Source organism: Mytilus edulis, unplaced genomic scaffold, assembly GCF_963676685.1.
Source record: "Mytilus edulis unplaced genomic scaffold, xbMytEdul2.2 SCAFFOLD_651, whole genome shotgun sequence".
Lineage (NCBI taxonomy): Eukaryota > Metazoa > Mollusca > Bivalvia > Mytilida > Mytilidae > Mytilus > Mytilus edulis.
The window spans coordinates 22,501-27,500 of NW_027267216.1; positions in this window are offsets into that span (position 1 = coordinate 22,501).

Below are 5,000 nucleotides of genomic sequence, written 5' to 3' on the forward strand. Positions count from 1 at the left end.
GCTAGCGGGCTACCACGGGTAAAGGTACGTGGACGGCCTGCTAGCGGGCTACCACGGGTAAAGGTAAGCTGGCGGCCTGCTAGCGGGCTACCGCGGGTCTCGGCGGCGGGGAAGGTACGCGGTCGGCCTGCTAGCGGGCTACCACGGGTAAAGGTACGTGGACGGCCTGCTAGCGGGCTACCACGGGTAAAGGTAAGCTGGCGGCCTGCTAGCGGGCTACCACGGGTAAAGGTACGTGGACGGCCTGCTAGCGGGCTACCGCGGGTAAAGGTACGCGGACGGCCTGCTAGCGGGCTACCACGGGTAAAAGTACGCGGTCGGCCTGCTAGCGGGCTACCACGGGTAAAGGTACGTGGACGGCCTGCTAGCGGGCTACCACGGGTAAAGGTAAGCTGGCGGCCTGCTAGCGGGCTACCGCGGGTCTCGGCGGCGGGGAAGGTACGCGGTCGGCCTGCTAGCGGGCTACCACGGGTAAAGGTACGTGGACGGCCTGCTAGCGGGCTACCACGGGTAAAGGTAAGCTGGCGGCCTGCTAGCGGGCTACCACGGGTAAAGGTACGTGGACGGCCTGCTAGCGGGCTACCACGGGTAAAGGTACGTGGACGGCCTGCTAGCGGGCTACCACGGGTAAAGGTAAGCTGGCGGCCTGCTAGCGGGCTACCACGGGTAAAGGTACGTGGACGGCCTGCTAGCGGGCTACCACGGGTAAAGGTACGTGGACGGCCTGCTAGCGGGCTACCACGGGTAAAGGTAAGCTGGCGGCCTGCTAGCGGGCTACCGCGGGTCTCTACGGCGGGGAAGGTACGCGGTCGGCCTGCTAGCGGGCTACCACGGGTAAAGGTACGTGGACGGCCTGCTAGCGGGCTACCACGGGTAAAGGTAAGCTGGCGGCCTTGCTAGCGGGCTACCGCGGGTCTCGACGGCGGGGAAGGTACGCGGTCGGCCTGCAAGCGGGCTACCGCGGGTAAAGGTACGCGGACGGCCTGCTAGCGGGCTACCACGGGTAAAGGTACGTGGACGGCCTGCTAGCGGGCTACCACGGGTAAAGGTACTCGGACGGCCTTGCTAGCGGGCTACCGCGGGTCTCGACGGCGGGGAAGGTACGCGGTCGGCCTGCTAGCGGGCTATCACGGGTAAAGGTACGTGGACGGCCTGCTAGCGGGCTATCACGGGTAAAGGTACGTGGACGGCCTGCTAGCGGGCTACCACGGGTAAAGGTAAGCTGGCGGCCTGCTAGCGGGCTACCGCGGGTCTCTACGGCGGGGAAGGTACGCGGTCGGCCTGCTAGCGGGCTACCACGGGTAAAGGTACGTGGACGGCCTGCTAGCGGGCTACCACGGGTAAAGGTAAGCTGGCGGCCTGCTAGCGGGCTACCGCGGGTCTCGACGGCGGGGAAGGTACGCGGTCGGCCTGCTAGCGGGCTATCACGGGTAAAGGTACGTGGACGGCCTGCTAGCGGGCTATCACGGGTAAAGGTACGTGGACGGCCTGCTAGCGGGCTACCACGGGTAAAGGTAAGCTGGCGGCCTGCTAGCGGGCTACCGCGGGTCTCTACGGCGGGGAAGGTACGCGGTCGGCCTGCTAGCGGGCTACCACGGGTAAAGGTACGTGGACGGCCTGCTAGCGGGCTACCACGGGTAAAGGTACTCGGACGGCCTTGCTAGCGGGCTACCGCGGGTCTCGACGGCGGGGAAGGTACGCGGTCGGCCTGCTAGCGGGCTATCACGGGTAAAGGTACGTGGACGGCCTGCTAGCGGGCTATCACGGGTAAAGGTACGTGGACGGCCTGCTAGCGGGCTATCACGGGTAAAGGTACGTGGACGGCCTGCTAGCGGGCTACCACGGGTAAAGGTACTCGGACGGCCTTGCTAGCGGGCTACCGCGGGTCTCGACGGCGGGGAAGGTACGCGGTCGGCCTGCTAGCGGGCTATCACGGGTAAAGGTACGTGGACGGCCTGCTAGCGGGCTATCACGGGTAAAGGTACGTGGACGGCCTGCTAGCGGGCTATCACGGGTAAAGGTACGTGGACGGCCTGCTAGCGGGCTACCACGGGTAAAGGTACTCGGACGGCCTTGCTAGCGGGCTACCGCGGGTCTCGACGGCGGGGAAGGTACGCGGTCGGCCTGCTAGCGGGCTATCACGGGTAAAGGTACGTGGACGGCCTGCTAGCGGGCTATCACGGGTAAAGGTACGTGGACGGCCTGCTAGCGGGCTATCACGGGTAAAGGTACGTGGACGGCCTGCTAGCGGGCTATCACGGGTAAAGGTACGTGGACGGCCTGCTAGCGGGCTACCACGGGTAAAGGTACTCGGACGGCCTTGCTAGCGGGCTACCGCGGGTCTCGACGGCGGGGAAGGTACGCGGTCGGCCTGCTAGCGGGCTATCACGGGTAAAGGTACGTGGACGGCCTGCTAGCGGGCTATCACGGGTAAAGGTACGTGGACGGCCTGCTAGCGGGCTATCACGGGTAAAGGTACGTGGACGGCCTGCTAGCGGGCTACCACGGGTAAAGGTAAGCTGGCGGCCTGCTAGCGGGCTACCGCGGGTCTCGACGGCGGGGAAGGTACGCGATCGGCCTGCTAGCGGGCTACCGCGGGTAAAGGTACGTGGACGGCCTGCTAGCGGGCTACCGCGGGTCTCGACGGCCGGGAAGGTACGCGGTCGGCCTGCTAGCGGGCTACCACGGGTAAAGGTACGTGGACGGCCTGCTAGCGGGCTACCACGGGTAAAAGTAAGCGGACGGCCTGCTAGCGGGCTCGACGGCGGGTAAACGGTACGTGGACGGCCTGCTAGCGGGCTACCACGGGTAAAGGTAAGCTGGCGGCCTGCTAGCGGGCTACCGCGGGTCTCGACGGCGGGGAAGGTACGCGATCGGCCTGCTAGCGGGCTACCGCGGGTAAAGGTACGTGGACGGCCTGCTAGCGGGCTACCGCGGGTCTCGACGGCCGGGAAGGTACGCGGTCGGCCTGCTAGCGGGCTACCACGGGTAAAGGTACGTGGACGGCCTGCTAGCGGGCTACCACGGGTAAAAGTAAGCGGACGGCCTGCTAGCGGGCTCGACGGCGGGTAAACGGTACGTGGACGGCCTGCTAGCGGGCAACCACGGGTAAAGGTAAGCTGGCGGCCTGCTAGCGGGCTACCGCGGGTCTCGACGGCCGGGAAGGTACGCGGTCGGCCTGCTAGCGGGCTACCACGGGTAAAGGTACGTGGACGGCCTGCTAGCGGGCTACCACGGGTAAAAGTAAGCGGACGGCCTGCTAGCGGGCTCGACGGCGGGTAAACGGTACGTGGACGGCCTGCTAGCGGGCTACCACGGGTAAAGGTAAGCTGGCGGCCTGCTAGCGGGCTACCGCGGGTCTCGACGGCGGGGAAGGTACGCGATCGGCCTGCTAGCGGGCTACCGCGGGTAAAGGTACGTGGACGGCCTGCTAGCGGGCTACCGCGGGTCTCGACGGCCGGGAAGGTACGCGGTCGGCCTGCTAGCGGGCTACCACGGGTAAAGGTACGTGGACGGCCTGCTAGCGGGCTACCACGGGTAAAAGTAAGCGGACGGCCTGCTAGCGGGCTCGACGGCGGGTAAACGGTACGTGGACGGCCTGCTAGCGGGCAACCACGGGTAAAGGTAAGCTGGCGGCCTGCTAGCGGGCTACCGCGGGTCTCGACGGCCGGGAAGGTACGCGGTCGGCCTGCTAGCGGGCTACCACGGGTAAAGGTACGTGGACGGCCTGCTAGCGGGCTACCGCGGGTCTCGACGGCCGGGAAGGTACGCGGTCGGCCTGCTAGCGGGCTACCACGGGTAAAGGTACGTGGACGGCCTGCTAGCGGGCTACCACGGGTAAAAGTAAGCGGACGGCCTGCTAGCGGGCTCGACGGCGGGTAAACGGTACGTGGACGGCCTGCTAGCGGGCAACCACGGGTAAAGGTAAGCTGGCGGCCTGCTAGCGGACTACCGCGGGTCTCGACGGCGGGGAAGGTACGCGGTCGGCCTGCTAGCGGGCTACCACGGGTGAAGGTACTCGGACGGCCTTGCTAGCGGGCTACCGCGGGTCTCGACGGCTGGGAAGGTACGTGGTCGGCCTGCTAGCGGGCTACCGCGGGTAAAGGTACGTGGACGGCCTGCTAGCGGGCTACCGCGGGTAAAGGTACGTGGACGGCCTGCTAGCGGGCTACCACGGGTAAAAGTAAGCGGACGGCTGGCTACCACGGGTCTCGACGGCTGGGAAGGTACGTGGTCGACCCGCTAGCGGGCTACCGCGGGTAAAGGTACTCGGACGGCCTGCTAGCGGGCTACCACGGCTCTCGACGACAGGGAAGGTACGTGGTCGACCTGCTAGCGGACTACCACGGGTAAAAGGTACGTGGTCGACCTGCTAGCGGGCTACCACGGGGAAAGGTACGTGGCAGGCCGACCACGTACCTTTACCCGCGGTCGAGACCCGAGGGTAGCCCGCTAGCAGGCTTACCACGTACCTCTCCCCGCGGTACCCCGCTAGCAGGCCCACCACGTTACCTTTACCCACTCTTTCAAACCGGCTTGCGACGGTCTGAGGCGTGGTTTAACCGGCAAATTATTTTAATATATAGGCTTACGTGCTTTAATATAACTGCAAGGCGCTTGACATGGCACTGTGGCGTTTACTCCGGCACAAAGGCCCTTCGAATGGCAGGGAGGACCTTCGAATGGAGACCAAGTGGCCACAGAGAGGTATTGTGCCCATTATAAGGGCCACCGTGCCGTTATAAGCTCCAGAGACAAGCCGTACAGCTTGTCTCTGGGACCTTATATGGTCCGCGTTGGAGCATATACGGTCCGGGCTGGACCATATATGAACCAAACCTCTCTCTGACGCGACTTGGTGGACCATCGAAGGTCCAACGGATCTCTCTCTCTCTCTGTGGACCATATAAGGTGCACGGTGGGCCTTAAATGGTCCAGCGGGACTCTAGCGGGTCTCGATAACTACTTAGGGTTAGGGTTAGGGTTAGGGTTAGGGTTAG